This window comes from Asterias amurensis, chromosome 18 (genome assembly GCF_032118995.1).
Source record: "Asterias amurensis chromosome 18, ASM3211899v1".
NCBI lineage: Eukaryota > Metazoa > Echinodermata > Asteroidea > Forcipulatida > Asteriidae > Asterias > Asterias amurensis.
Window position 1 is genome coordinate 9,985,271 of NC_092665.1, and position 17,082 is coordinate 10,002,352.

Below are 17,082 nucleotides of genomic sequence, written 5' to 3' on the forward strand. Positions count from 1 at the left end.
CTAAATAAAAATAGCTCCAAGGCCCTTTTTGCACTTGATAAACTGCTTTTGTGTTTAACTTTCAAGAGTCGGTATAAGCTGCGTCTTGCGAGCAGGAAATTACCGCGTTATATTATCTGTGTACGTTCTTTATATAGGGGATATTCTTTTATGTAATTTACATTCAAGTATCTCCGTGTGGAAATGTTGATAATAGGCCTATACTGTGAATTGCCCAATATAAACGTGTTGAGTATTTCAACAGGGTATTAAACCACAATAACGCAACTTTTTCTAGGCCACTTTGAACAAAAAAGTAAACTTTCAAACAAAGGTTGCTTGTTTTTGATGCAAAAAATGATTTTATTTATATTTTTCAAGTACCGCACCTTTATATACTTCAGTTATTGTGAAATTCCGTTAATAATAATATATAACTTTTTGGGTTTCTTTTTACTCAAAATCCAATTAAATAACATCAAGTCTGTACATTTGTCCCTTCTGAATCTTCTCGGGGAGCGGTAAGTATGCGTGATCAACGTATTAATACTCTGATTGGGACATCGTTGTCAGACGGATCACGGGAGCAATCGAGTTTACCCACGGCGGCGATATTATGCCTTCGATTGCCAAACCATCGCAGATGGGTTTCGCAATGACTTTTGCATTGTACCTCCACTCACTACGAGACCGCGGGAACAGTGAACACTCACCAATCAACTGCCTCCTGTTGTCATGGTAACAAGGGATACGGGCAGAGACCAGGCATCAGTGTCACAAACAGGAGCCTTGCTCGGATGATCAAAAAAAGCAACGCCATCATTTATTGCGGAGCACGCGTGTCAAGTCGAGTTCGCTACTGCAACAGCACTGCGTCTTCTAAATGGTAAGCTTGGCATAATTGCATTTTGCTCTCAACTGTGTGTTGTTGTCAAGTCTCTCTATTTGACTACTGCTATTCATAAAGACCATTTCAACATCAGAATTGTGTTTACAACTCAAGGTGTTTGATATGTAACGAGTAATGGTCTTTTGAATCTAACTCTCTCTACAATACTGCACCTTTATCTAATAAAGCTTGACAAAACAGGCATTATTATTTTAACCATAACACAGTAAATGTTCATGGAAGAGTACTTGTAGATCCAAGTAGACTTCATAGAGCTATATATGGCTTTATCCTAGACTTACATGTAGTAGACCGAAGGAATTCCTATTATGGTAATTGCATATCGTGGGTTTTTAATCATTCTGCAGTGCACGTCTGCATGTATTGTGCACATGAACGATTATCAAGTAGACGTTTCTTAACAATGGGTAATAATTGGTGCACTCCATGTTGAACCTATGTGAGGACATGCTGAAAGAGCAGGACTAATTTCACACGTCTCGATGTGGTCATGAATATTCACGATGTGATGCTTTCGGAACACGTTTTGATGTAACTTTTGTTAATCTCCAATCAACATTTTCATTCCAATAGTTTCAAACCAGTGTCTGTAGACTCCCTCGTCCTGTTCCCATGGACTTGAACCTTTTCTGGATCAGTATGACCCGAATTCGGTAAAAATTGCTAACAATGATCACACTGGCGCACAAATTCGGGTATGCTTAGATATAGGTGAAGCCACGGGATGGGGAACTCCCGAGTCGGGAGTTTTTTAAGAGTGCATAAACTGCATGCGTATGTCTATATTGAGATCATTATTCTATTGTTCTAGTTTTATTTGGACCGAAACACCGTGAACATGAAGGAAGGTAACAGAAACGAACCAAATTACATAATGTTCAATCATGCATGGTGGTCAACACAAGACTCAAATAGAACGTCATCATTATGTGAAAGATGACCAACTTAAAAAATTTATGTAAAACAAAACAGAATAAAAAGACCCATCGGAAACAATCAAATAAAACGAAGGATATTGAACATAACTGTTGAAGTATACAAATAAATAATTAAAGTTAAATTAAATAATGAGTAAATCCAACAATTTTAGCAGACCCATGACTCAATTTCAAGATGTAATTTATAGAAAATTGTCTTCACGTGAAAAAAAGTGAATACAGTATACCAAATTGATGTGTAATAAAAGCGGTCATATAACAACAGGTGGTAACATAGACCGTCTTCTTTGTTCTTATGTCAATGTTGCACACTGAACAGGTCAGCAACCATTATGCGAGAATGCCTGCTGCATAGGCTATAATGAATTATTCATTGACTATTATACACGTGACATGTGCCTTTGAACAACTCTTCCGCGATTGTCAATTTACGTGTAGCTATAATAGTGGTTGTAACTATCGGTTTACTATATCGAGCTACCGTGTAACATCACCATCATGGAGTGGGGGGAGCATGAAGCCATCGATTATTTTCAATTCGGTGTTTCGGGCAAAAGAAGTGTAAACACCACGTTAATTGTTGCAGCCGCAGAAGTGTCTAGCTTTCTTTCAAAAATGTAGTGCGAATAAAGCTACAGGGGAACAGAAAGTAATGTTTCTGTTTGTTTTGTATGATATGAGACGAGAATCTGACTTAGGACATGATCAAGCATTGGGTTTAATGTGACTTCAGCATCTACCTATACACATTTATTGCGTGACTAATGTGCGTTTAATTTTGTCCACACCCTATTAAAACAAATGTAACCGAAACGACACTTATATGCCTTTCTCAAGTGATTGGGGACGTGCGCCCATAACCTCATTTTGGGTAAGAATTATGACGTCATGCATAAATATTAAGAGAGGCGTATAGGAGGAACAAAATTGACATTAAAGAGAGAGTATCAAATACCAATGCTTTAAATGAAGATCACATTATACTTCATTAAACCAGTTCGATTAAAAGTTACGGAATAGTTCTGAGAAAACTTCACATGTTTAAAGTCACCTGGAAATAGAATTGTTTTTCTTTCAAACATAAGAGTATATGCTTACGACCACGATTTATATGTTTAAAAAATATATAAAGTTGTTTAGGGGGCTGACTCCGCCTACCCCTTTTGTGACTTCAATTGAGGCAGACTTTGCCTGCAGTTCGTATAGTAAACACCGTGCAAAGTGCAAAGTACATGTACGTCCAAGTCGTGAGTTGGTACATTTCAAAAAGTGTTTTTCTGCATTCAGCAGCAAAACAGTGGTCGGCATTGCCGGAAAAAAAAATAAACGTACAAACTCACGACTTGGTCCGTACATGTACTTTGCAATTGTGTTTACTCTACGCATTACAGGCAAAGTCTGCCTCGATTGACGTCACGAACAGCACCCTCTCGGGTCGGGGTCTACTCTTAATTTTGTAAATAACATAAGAACGGATTTTTGAAAACCTTAGTAGACTGTGTATTCACATTCCACTCATCAAAACACATATATTAGTGACAAAAAGCTTTATTTTGAAAAAATACCACTTCCAGGTGACTTTAAATGTATCAGTGAGGCAGAGTACTAGGCACTCCGGTACTACTCGCCTATCAACACGAATCCAACTCGAAATCAATGGTCACATTGACTCGATACTCGACTGTGTACTCGGACTCCGGTTTAAGTACTCCCATCAAAATCCTTCTTTCCTTTCCACTTTTTTTTTTATACACGCGTGACATGCAAGGAATAGAGAAAACCCGGGAAAATGAAGTTGATTGTTGAAGTTGTATAGGCCTATAATGTATTCGTGCGTGAAAAGGTGGTTGTCGTACAAACACATAATTGTTGACCATCAGTTGCAACAGAATATAAGGAAATACACATTTTTAGATTTGTATTAATATTGACTTATTATTAAAAACAAAGTACTCGTATGCCTACACTTGCACTTGCACTCTGAGATCCAAGTAGCCTACTTGGTACTTGGCCGTTGGACTCAAGAACTGGGGGTGTTAAATTAACACCAGTGGTGTTATCGCATATTACTGATAACAGAGTAAAAGTTAACCTCATAATATGGTTTTAAAAGTAGCACCAATGATAATGTTTTTTGCCGAAATAAGTTTTATTTTAGCACCATAATGGTGTACATTTTTATTCATTTTTTGGGTATCTATGTAACAACACCGATGATGTAAGTATTGTAAGACCCCTAAAATATTCGGTTCACGGACATGTTTGAAGCCCAACCTACCGGTACTCGAGTACTATACATCTGCCACCCAAGCACTCAATACTTGATACTCGACTGAAAAGTACTTGACTATACAACACTGAGAAAAAATTCATACAAATTTTTATAATTTTGGTTATCGCTGGCCGGTAATTATTTATTTTCAACTCCATTGCTGCAAACTCTGAAGCTGTGGAACATGTACATGTAGAAAATATTCATTAACCACCTATAACCAGGGCTGTGTACCTTACGCACTCTATAGCTTAATGTACAAGCCTAATGTACGAGTACATTTTAGCAGACACCTACAGATATGTAGATTTGTATCTAATTCCAGATGAGTCATAACAAAATATTGCATTGGCATTGAGCAGACAGACGTAACCTCGACCGATTTATTTGCCCTATCCGGAGAGCGATTTGACGGTTAACAAAATGTCCGCTCAACCGGTAAAATTTCCCGGGGCACGTTCGTCTCAAGATTCTCTTATGTCAAGATCCTATCAACCAAACATCGCGATCGATTCTATTGATACGTGTTAAAGGAATCATCTCACTTGTTTTGGGAGAGGAGTACATTCATTCCTGGTCAAAAGGTTTCCAAAAATCATCAAAGAGATCCAAACATCAAAGAGATGGTGCAATACTGTGGACACTACTAGTGATTGTCAAAGGCTAGTCTTCTCAGTTGGTGTAATAATAATAATAATAATAATAATAATAATAATAATAATAATAATAATAATAATAATAATAATAATAATAATAATAATAATAATAATAATAATAATAATAATAATAATAATAATAATAATAATAATAATAATAATAATAATAATAATAATAATAATAATAATAATAATAATAATAATAATAATAATAATAATAATAATAATAATAATAATAATAATAATAATAATAATAATAATAATAATAATAATAACAATAATAATAATAATAATAATAATAATAATAATAATAATAATAATAATAATAATAATAATAATAATAATAATAATAATAATAATATCGAAGTCTTATATAGCGCACGTATCTACCAAACAAGGTACTCAAGGCGCTGAGTATATACAAACTTTCAGAAAGATAGGTTATTGCAGTGATGAATTCTGAGACCCAATTATTTAGCACATTATAAGGGTTTACAAGGTGCTACGGCGCATTAAGCAGCCACAACCAGGAACACCGGGCGAATCCCTTCTCTTTTCGATAAGTGCACTGGGTTCTTTTACATGCGTTACACAACACATGGGACCAACGGCTTTACGTCCCATCCGAAGGACGAAGCAATGGTTAAGTGTCTTGCTCCAGGACACAGTGTCACGGCTGGGGATTCGAACCCACACTCTGCTGATTAGAAACACCAGAGTTTGAATTCGGTGCTCTTAACCGCTCGGCCACGACACTTCCAAAACCTAAACATTATGCACAAAATAACAAACCTGTGAAAATTTGAGCTCATTCGGTCGTCGAAGTTGCGAGATAATAATGAAAGAAAAAACACCCTTTTCGCACGAAGCTGTGTGCTTTCAGATGCTTGATTTCGAGACCTCAAATTAATTCTAAATCTGAGGTCTCGAAATCAAATTCGTGAAAAATAACTTCTTTCTCGCAAACTACATTACTTCAGACGGAGCCGTTTCTCACAATGTTTTATAATATCAACCTCCCCCATTATTACTCGTTACCAAGAAATATAATATGCTAATAATTATTTTAAGTAACCAACCGATTTGATAATATTTGGACTTGACCCTTACACCAATGTGTATATACTCTGAACATTCCCGAGTATATACCAATACAGTGCTTAATACCCATCGGTGTAGGGCTAAAATATACATTGTGGTGTTTAAAAAAGGCATTGTTAATCATAGTACAATCCTACAAATCCTCCTTTTTGTTCCAAAGAAACACGTCATAAAGGAGTGGTACCTAATTTAAGTATATGTAAACTCTCTAGTTTTCAAGAAAAACATAAAAAGGGATGGTAAATCACCAAGTTTGAGGGAAATTTTTGGAAGAATTTTAGTTAAAATTCTCAATTATTTTCAAGAAACAGACCATACATAGTTTACATAGTCCGTGTTTGGAAGAAATAATTTAGTTACAGTGATTGAAATAATGCATGTATTTAAACAGTGGACACTATTGGTAGTTACTCAAAATAATTATCATAATAAAACCTGACTTGATTACGAGTAATGGGGAGAGGTTGATGGTATAAAACATTGTGATAAACAGCTCTCTCTCGAAGTGAAGTAGTTTTCGAGAAAGAAATAATTTTCCACGAAATTGATTTCCAGACCTCAAGTTTAGAATTTGAGGTCTCGAAAACAAGCATCAGAAAGCAAACAACTTCGTGACACAAGGTTTTTTCTTCTTCTTTAATTATTATCTCGAAAATTCGATGACCGATTGAGCTCAAATTTTTACAGTTCTGTTATTTAATGCATATGTTGAGATACACCAAAAGTGAAGACTAGTCTTTGACAATTACCAATAGTGTCCACTGTCTTTAAGTCCTTATTGGTTTTCAAGTAGCATCATACTGTACCAAAGTTATGGTAACGCTTTATATTTTCGTTTTATTTCAAATACAAAATTCACAAGACAACACATCGTAACGAAGTGGTGGATCTTTTAAAGATTAAAGAGTATTGACTCAAAACCTCAAGATACATCATATATAACAACATGGCATATTATTGTTCGGTTGTTGCTGCTGCTCTTTGTGATGTTGCGTTGCTGCTGCTTTTGTTGTTACTATTTGCTGCTGTTGCTGTTGTTGGCTGCAAAAATAAATAAAAAAAAATCTTTTTAAGATCCGTTGCATATTGAGTTTGTCGCTATCGAAATAAACCTAAAATGAAAATTCGCGATTTAACTTTCTTGAATTTGATTTTGTAGCCTTTTTTAAGTTTTGTTGTATTTTCTTTTTCATTTTGGTTTTAAATGAGAGAATGTGAATTAGTTTGCTCTTAAAAAAACAGCGATGAATAGTTGCCAACTACTATCTTAATTTGACAATGATTTGACGAACACTAGCTCGTATCCAATCCATCTCACACCTCTCCTTTAAACAAACACTGATGTGAGGCTTTGTCGTTAATAATGCATAGCCTTAGATATACAACGTTGTTGTCCAGAATTATTTATCGGTATAGATATTATTATGTTGAGGACAGGGAGATACAAAAAAAAACAGTATTTCAAGCATAAAGGGGAACTGGAACGTTTTAGAATCAGCTCAAATTAAAAGGAAATCAAGAAAGTATACAATGGGATGTAGACAAATCTGTATTTGCATGATGATCACGATCTACTCTAACTTGTTGTAGAAGAATATGCAGAGCATACCACTTGAACACCTTCCCAGCAATGGGCACACAACGTTATTTCAACGTTGACTCTTGGTTAATGGGGAGGGCGTAACAGCGTCGAAATAACATAAAATAACGTTGTTTCAACGCACATTATTTGCGGCGTTAGTTTAAGTAAATGACGTTATGTAAACGTTTGGAAACTGATGAAATGCCGTGGCAGTAAAACTAACTTTATCAGGAAATAGCAGTAGAAGTTGCCTAGCTTGCTTATAGCAAACAAGTGCACGATCCCAGTTATGGATACTATACATTTAAAAGGGTGTTTAGGCTAGAAGAGTATACATCCTTATTCTGGTAAGCATAGTCTGTGATGTACGTCTGGGATTTAAAGACACTGGATACATTTGGTGATTGTCAAAGACTTCACTTCGTGTAATCCAACATTTTGCAAAAGAAACAACAAACCTGTGAACATTTGGGCTCAATTGGTTATAATTTGCACGAGAAGAATGAAAGAATAACACCCTTTGCATTAGGCATACCTCTGTGTGCTTTTAGATTGTATAACAAAATGCTTCAGCTGAAGTTTTTTATTATTTGAGTGAGAAATTACCTCTTTGTTAAGAACCACATTACCTCAGAGGGAGCCATTTCCCACAATGGTTTATACTATCAACAGCTCTCCATTGCTCGTAATATTAAGTTAGTTTTTATGCTAATGGGTATTTTGAGTAATTACCAATAGTGTCCAGTGCCTTTTAGCAGTTGTGTGTATTTTGACTGTGCCGGTATCCACGTCCATAGAAAGCTTTCTCTACTTACTCAGAAACAGTGTATCAGCTAACATGTTTATGTTATTGTTAGTGACCGGTCCCTGGTGCTTTTCGCTTAACACATCGAAATTGCTCAGTACATTTTCTGTATAACAAAGACGACAACTGAATTTGCCCGACTTTACGCATCCGATCTGCGCGCACGTAATTAGCAATAAATTCAGTTCCTTCAACTTCGAACCCAGATAGATGTTTTTGCAAAAGAGTTTGTAAAGTTCTTGACAATTTCCATTATACAACTATAGCAATGATCAATGCAGCTTTGTCGTTTATGTAATTTACTAGTAAAGCGGTAATAGCAATACGAATAATTGCGTTACATGGCCCCGCACGACGAGTCACACAGTACTAATTCTCATTTTAAAGGAACTTACAGAATTGTGTTTTTTTTTTGCAAAAAAAAACAGTTGGTGGCTTTGTAATCACATTATGTGATCCACCTGTGGAAGTTTGAGATCGATCGGCCATCAGGATTACGAGGAATTAGTGAAATTCCGTGTACACATTAATATTTTCGTGACATCGAAAAAAAAAATAATAATACGCTCACTGAGCGATAAACTCTAAATGGTATTAGTTTTATTTATTTGTCATCAAATATGACAATTCGGACAGAAATACACCGTGAACACAAGATAGTGTGACGCTTGGCGCGCGCAAGCTAAAACATGCCCTCAAAGTCACTTCACGTCAGGCAAATGCTCCTTTAGGTTCGTCACGTGTTTCAGGTACCCTCTTCGACTTCCCCACTAGCTGGAAAAATTATTGGGATGGCGTCATGTTTTAGAAAAGAACTTTTCTCTTCATGTCAAAATGTGTAGTTTATTCCGGATTCTCGAAGCACGACGGCTCGAAGTGTTTGCTGCACAGCGCTGGAAAAGACTGGCACACTGACCCCATCCTTAGTTGTTTTGCTGCATCCAGCAGGAATACACCAGGTCGACATTGCCGGAAAATGCAAGAAAAACCCTTTTTTGAAACGTACAAACTCACGACTAGGACTTGAATGTACTTGCACGTACGTGTGTTCGATGTTCGATCGAGGCAAAGTCTGCCTCGAATGACATCACAAAAAGGGGAAGGCGGAGTCACACCCACACAACTTTATTTATTTTTCAAACATATAAATCGTGAAAAACAATTACTCAACAAATTATTTTATTGTTCAGAAACATATTCTCTAATATTTGAAAAACAAAAATCTAAGATGTTTGAATGCAACCATGTTCTCTCATCACTCACAGTCTGTATAACATCACTTATTGAAAGCCAGTGAATTTCATTATAGTCTGACGTCAGGGAACCAAGCACCTTGACTCCGCCATGACACTGTGTACAGACACTGCATTATATACTAAGGCTTAATTAAACACGTTCACTGCCTACACCTCAAACGCATTATAGTAATGCTGTGTTATGGAGCAATTATAATTCTAGAGAAACGTTAAAGTGATGAACAATAATTGTCTGGGAACAAGGTTTGCTCGCTGGACCGTGCAAACAATTCACACACTTCAAGACGAGCCATCTGATATCCAGAAGTCTGTTATTTTGAATAAAGCATGGTTTCTAAGAAACATCTGTGGTCTTTAACAACTCGATCGTGAAAACAAAAACAGCAACATAACAACAACAAGAACAACAACAACATCATAACAACAACAACAATAACAACAACATAACAACAAAAACAACAACAGTTAGATTTCTTACTTCTGCTTAGATGTGCGCGATCAAGGTCAACCAACAAAACATCTATTCACACCGAAATAGCAAGAATGCAGAGAATAAATCATGGATTAAGAAATGAAGGGTTTCCAGTCGGAGAATTCATTTTGCATTTTTTTTTTTTTTTTAGAGCGTTATGTCGGTGGTTTTGCGCACTGGTTTAGGGTAAGGGTTACCTGGACCGCAAAGTCTATCAAGATATTAAGACAACAATACTGCTTAGCAATTTGTTTTGCTAAGCAAAGAATGAGTGGGCACCAGTTGCAATGTGATATTTTGGCTGGTAACCAGTTTGCTTACAGGCTTTATGAAATTGGACCCAGTCTAGGCCTGCATTAAAGAGGAATGTGTTTTCACGTCGTTCACGTTTAACATAAAATAGTTAATTCTGCAATCAAATAAGCACATGTGATTTGCGGGTGTGTTCTAATACAATTTTTAACTGAGAAGCGTTACCGCCGTAACGTTTATCAGATCCTGCATGGCCATCTCCGGATTTCCAGCGAAACCTCCAAAACGTGACCACCTTTTGAATTGTTCAAAGATTAATTGTAACAGTTATTGTATATAATATATAGGGTTAAAAACAATCCAAGGGTTAGCAATACCAAAGGTATTGGTTGCCTTTTGAACATACTTTCCAAATGATTAACCACGTATTATTTTCACAAATTTGATAACGGCACCAACATTGCATTGGCGTCACTAAGTCTCCATCTTATATAGGTAAACCGATGTGAACAATGTTTGCGTTCGCGGCGCACAGGATTGACCATTGAGACATCTTTCATAATGTCCCTCTCTTTGAAAAAGATCTTTATCAACAGATGATACTAGTTGAATACAAAACAAAACATACAAAAACATTGAATATGGGCTACGAGCGTAATACATGCATGTCACATTGCCCAAACTTTCACTTGGCTGACTGACATGAGATTGTAATGGGACCCAGAAAATAATGAATGTTTGGTTGTTAATTAACTACCACTTATTGTCGGAAAACGAAAGCTTATTATATAAAACATTAGCTAGTTGAAATTCTGACAGAGAAAAAATAAAACCTGGAATCTTTAAACTATGTCTCAATTAAACATAATTTAAAAAATTAGATCCAACCGTTGCCTTTTACACTTTAAACCACTCTTTTATGTAAAAACAAACCAACAGAAACACACACGGATTATCCGAACTTTACAACAAAACGGAAAGATTAAGACCTCTCCACCAGCTCTCTATTATACAGAGACAATAATGTGACCTCAGCAATGCACACAAGACCTTTACGCCGTATTGTTTTAGTAGAAGAGAACAAAACCACACCCAGCTGGAATTGTTTCATTTACTGGGAAAACATCTTCACTGCGATAAAACGTCTCAGATGTCCTTCTTGTTTTGCTTTTTGTACTTCAGAAAGAAAGAAGTAATCTTGCTATATTTTTTCCTCCAGTATTCTCACTTGCCGTGTCCCAACATAAATATGCATAAAATAGCTTTAAATCTGTGGAATTTGTCATCGAAGTTTCAAGAGAACAACAAATCACATTGTTGCACAAATTTGTGTGCTTTCAGATGAGTAAAAGGCTTCAGGCCTGAAGTCTTTAATTTTTTGAGTGACAATCCTCTTTTTCAAAAAGCTAGAGGGAGCCGTTTCTCACAATAATTTACACTATCAGAACAGCTCTTCATTGCTCGTTACCAAGTAAGTTTTTTGCTAACAATTACTCTGAGTAACAACCAAAAGTGTCTTTAAATGTTCTTTCCTGATAGAAGGATAGTCAAGCACCAGTAAGAAATACAATTGAACAAGGTAAATTAACTTTTATACGCACACGTTTCTATGGTTGTTACTGATTGCTGCCCACTCACTCTGAGGCGCTCCTTACCTAACAATCTGGTGTTTTTTAAAAGTCACCTGAAACTGATTCGAATTGTTTTTGACCTTTATTATGCACATGCAAAGACGTCACTTACAGGAACACGTTGCGTTTGATCGGGCGAGTTGGGCTATGAAAAGCGTTTGAAACCGTTTGTTATGAAAGGTTAGAAAACCTATAAGTAAAATATGGCGCTCCACACAAACAGGCCTCGAATTGCATGGTTTTTCGTGAACTAACACGGCACGCCAATTAATTAATGTGGAGTCAAACAAATGACCGACCGTGTTAGTTCGCAAAGTAAAAGGAAAACCACGCAATTTCGAGACATGTTTGTGTGGATCATTATATTCAACTTTTAAAACATCTTTCTAATCATATGCATTTTATAACAAACGGTTTCAATTACGTTTCACAGACCAACTCGCCCGATCTAAGGCACCTTGTCCCTTTAATGTCTTTCTAAATTCGATGGTGAAAGCCTTTAATTGATTCTAGACCTTTAAAACTTTGAGTATGTTTTTCCCGCGTTGTGAAGTTTGTTAGGTTGAATGGCCCATACAAAGAAAATAAACCACTTGCACTTCGCTCTCCTCATCTTGAGCAGCTTCCCATTCCTTTAGTAAACACATTAAAGAAAACATCTAAATATACCTCATCTTTTTAGAATAACACAAATCCAATAAATGCCATCGACATTTGTTGTATTATTCATGCTTATATTTCCATGAGAGCAGTCTCCATTACTTTCTAAAAGCATTTTTAGTGGTTATTTGTCATACTTTTTTCCATACGGGACGGCATTTCCACGAAAACAAATTAAGAATGTTTATTTTTCATTTTTCAAACAAGACAAAATGTATAAAGCAAAGGCTTTGACTATATCATCATCAACTGTTGTTTTGACCTTACGAAGACGATGCCAATCACCCCGATAAAAATTGTCAAGTCGGGGTATGATCGCCGTCAAAATCAAGCAATTTGGAAAATTGTAATAAACTGTGATTCAGTTTTGGTTCACGTTGATATTGCGCAAAGGTTTGTCCAATCTATTTGATTTCTTTTTGATACTCAAAGAAATGTCTGGCATTTTGTCTCTCTAAACGTAAAAGCAAATTTTATGAGTAAATTGTTTGTATTTATTTATTCCGGTCATTCAGAAGCACTATGGCAATGACCAAGAAGAACTTGCCTGCGTGAACTATCTGGCTTGAATTGTGATTATGTTTTTATCTTCGTGTGGCTTTACAAGGTACAGTCAAAAGGTTGCATTAATAAATAGACATTAGTGTGCGTCTCAAATCTTGTGAAAATTGAGTTTGAAACCGCTATTTTTAGACCAGACTATGTCTCGCTCGTTTTGCGGGGCATTTCGGGATTATTTGGTTCCCATTATAACCAAGTCTCGTACTTCTACAGTCCCATGCAAGGTTTTATTGAAAGGATAGAGGAATCACAAATCACAATGTGTTCCAGGCTGCATCTCGAAATCGCAATGGTAATGTTCAGTATACCTTTCCAAGTTTATTTTAAAATGCGTTCGTTATTTTCCAGTCCTTTCCCCATCTTTCACCAGACAATTAATTAAATCAATCCTTTGTCGCGTTGGTTTTTGTTTTCTTGGGGGGGGGGGGTAAAGTCTACACATTGTAATGTTGAATGAATTTGCCGTTCAACAAACTTGTTATAATGCCCTTGGTCATCCACAGTTCTTGTTCACAGTATTTTGTTTCCCTTTTTCTTCTTCTTCGGTGGCGATACAAAAGTTATTGCATCAATATCGATGATTAATTTTCTATTCAACGTTCGCTTCTCAAAAACAGGAACGGGAAATTAAAGTAATTTATTATTTAACAAAGCAAAAATCAAAACGCCAGTACCGAGTGCTGCCGTATATAGATAAAGTTGTGTTTCACAGTTGGCTGGATAACAAACAATTTTGATAGTAATTAGAACTTCCAGAGATGTCACTGGCTTCAATGGTCTATAGAAGAAAAAAAAACATACGAATGTAATCTCGGAGTAAAGTAAAACGGTCGATGAAGAAAGCATCACATTTTGTCATTTTCAAACATTAAAAAGTATTGCGGTCCGTGAAATTTGTGTACTTTCTTCCTTGTTTATTTAATCTGTCTGGTATTTAAAATAAGATTTTTACTGTGAATACAATTAACTAGTATGGCAATGACGATGTATGTGTATACATTGCGGAATCCTGTTTGATTCGGATAAATCACCTGCATGACTTGAGTTAGGTTTACTTCCAATCATAGAAAAGGTAGATCCTGTAACAATTTCAAATTATAAACTCCTCAAACTCGCCGCGGCAGAACCGCTAAGTTTCAATTCCGGAAAACTGTGTGGGCCTATTATGTACTGGTTTTCATTTTTATTTTACCTCAATTAAATATTTACTAACATTTAAATAGAATATTGTAAAGACATCCTTTTGTGTCCATGACGGTGTAGTTGTGTACATTTCTAGTGTTCATAACAAAACAATTGAACAAAATGCAAAATGTAGGCCTAAACCCGTCTTCGACTGCCGCAAGGAAGAAGGAAGCGATTATCGTAACGCCTTGGTAGTTGTTCTATAACTTTTTACATTTTAACATGATTCTCGCCTTTTGAATTATCGTGTTTTTGGAATGTTTATCATTATGTTAATCTTATATTCTTATCATTCTTTGTTGTGTAAAGATGTTAGGGACGATCTTGGGTTGTTACAAAAAAAATAGTCTGGTTACCATACTGCGCCTTGCACGTTTAAACTTCTACGTAATAGGGGAACAAGACATAATATAGCTGTCTAAAATATATAGATGGGATCGTTTTCATATTGTATTGGCGCATGCTTTTCTCAAGGCTAATAAAGTATTTTCTTAAGAATAAGATAAAATAATATTAAAAACATCTAATTATTTCGTTACCCCCTTGAAAATCCGTGATTGCATCATAATAAATCTATAATCGGATTGATGAAGAATGCTTGACGGATAGATGTCTGGCAGATTCTTTCATTATGTGCTATACTTAATCCCAGGGACGTGGGAGCCATTAAGTATTGTCGTTTCTCTCACAGCTTCATGTCCACACTTCATTGGTTTAATAAATTATCAGTCAACAAATGCTTTTAGGAGTCTTGAGATGCTGAGCGAGGCAAGGTCAGTCTGTGGCTGAGAGAAAACAAGGTTTGTTTGACCTTAATTATTAAGACTTGCTGGGGAAAGGGGTGATGGTCAAAGGTATACCTGGCACTTGTAAGTGCAGGCAAGGGTAAACTATTTAAATTTTAATGTTAACTGTTTATACACAGTACACACAAAAAACTACCCTGGTAAACACAGACACTAGTAAACACAAACACTGAAACACAGACACTGGTAAACACGTGCACTGGTAAACACAGACACTGGTAAACACAGGCACTGGTAAAGACAGGCACTGGTAAACACAGACACTGGTAAACACAGCTTGGTAAACACAGGCACTGGTACACACAGGCACTGGTACACACAGGCACTGGTAAACACAGGCACTGGTAAACACAGACACTGGTAAACACAGGCACTGGTAAACACAGACACTAGTAAACACAGGCATTGGTAAACACAGGCACTGGTAAACACAGGCACTGGTACACACAGGCACTGGTACACACAGGCACTGGTAAACACAGACACTGGTAAACACAGGCACTGGTAAACACAGACACTGGTAAACACAGGCACTGGCAAACCGGGCACTGGTATCACAAACACTGGTAAACACAGACACTGGTACACACAGGCACTGGTAAACACAGGCACTGGTAAACACAGGCATTGGTAAACACAGGCACTGGTAAATCGGGCACTGGTACACACAGGCACTGGCAAACCGGGCACTGGTATCACAGACACTGGTAAACACAGACACTGGTACACACAGGCACTGGTAAACACAGGCACTGGTAAACACAGGCATTGGTAAACACAGGCACTGGTAAATCGGGCACTGGTACACACAGGCACTGGTAAACACAGATACTGGTAAACACATGCATTGGTAAACACAGGCACTGGTATCACAGACACTGGTAAACACAGACACTGGTACACACAGACACTGGTATCACAGCAATGCAATGGAAATTACAGGCTCTGGTAAATAGTGGGTGCGTTCGTTTAGCTTCGCTTGGTCATCCCCGTTCTGCCCCGGTGCGTTCGAATAGCTTTTGACGTCATTCCAGGGGCTCCCCCAGGTCAGCCCCCAGTGCCCTGCTTGTGGAGTGTCACTTGGGGGCTGGCCCAGGTAAACGACGTCACTACGAGAGCGGTGAGTGGTCGTTCGTTAAACACAGACACTGGTACACACATGCACTAGTAAACACAGCACTGGTAAACAAAGGCACTGGTAAACACAGGCATTGGTAAACACAGGCACTGGTAAATCGGGCACTGGTACACACAGGCACTGGTAAACACAGATACTGGTAAACACATGCATTGGTAAACACAGGCACTGGTATCACAGACACTGGTAAACACAGGCACTGGTAAACACATGCATTGGTAAACACAGGCACTGGTACACACAGACACTGGTATCACAGCAATTCAATGGAAATTACAGGCTCTGGTAAATAGTGGGTGCGTTCGTTTAGCTTCGCTTGGTCATCCCCGTTCTGCCCCGGTGCGTTCGAATAGCTTTTGACGTCATTCCAGGGGCTCCCCCAGGTCAGCCCCCAGTGCCCTGCTTGTGGAGTGTCACTTGGGGGCTGGCCCCAGGTAAACGACGTCACTACGAGAGCGGTGAGTGGTCGTTCGTTAAACACAGACACTGGTACACACATGCACTAGTAAACACAGCACTGGTAAACACAGGCACTGGTAAACACAGGCATTGGTAAACACAGGCACTGGTAAATCGGGCACTGGTACACACAGGCACTGGTAAACACAGATACTGGTAAACACATGCATTGGTAAACACAGGCACTGGTATCACAGACACTGGTAAACACAGCAATGCAATGGAAATTACAGGCTCTGGTAAATAGTGGATGCGTTCGTTTAGCTTCGCTTGGTCATCCCCGTTCTGCCCCGGTGCGTTCGAATAGCTTTTGACGTCATTCCAATTCAACAACTAATGTTATACAACAACAACAACAACATTACATAACTGACATAAGCTTCACATTCAGAAACTAAATCTTCAGAATTACAGTTCAT

General features: G+C 37.4%; 1 protein-coding gene across 1 annotated transcript in view; it reads left to right on the forward strand.

Moving 5' to 3' along the window:
- Positions 1-760: 760 nt before the first annotated feature.
- LOC139950573 (uncharacterized) overlaps positions 761-17,082 on the forward strand; it is a 45,547-nt gene continuing 29,225 nt past the window's right edge. The window contains exon 1 of the mRNA XM_071949322.1: positions 761-865. The gene's annotated coding sequence lies outside the window, so the exon portion shown is untranslated. The remainder of the gene's footprint in view (positions 866-17,082) is intronic.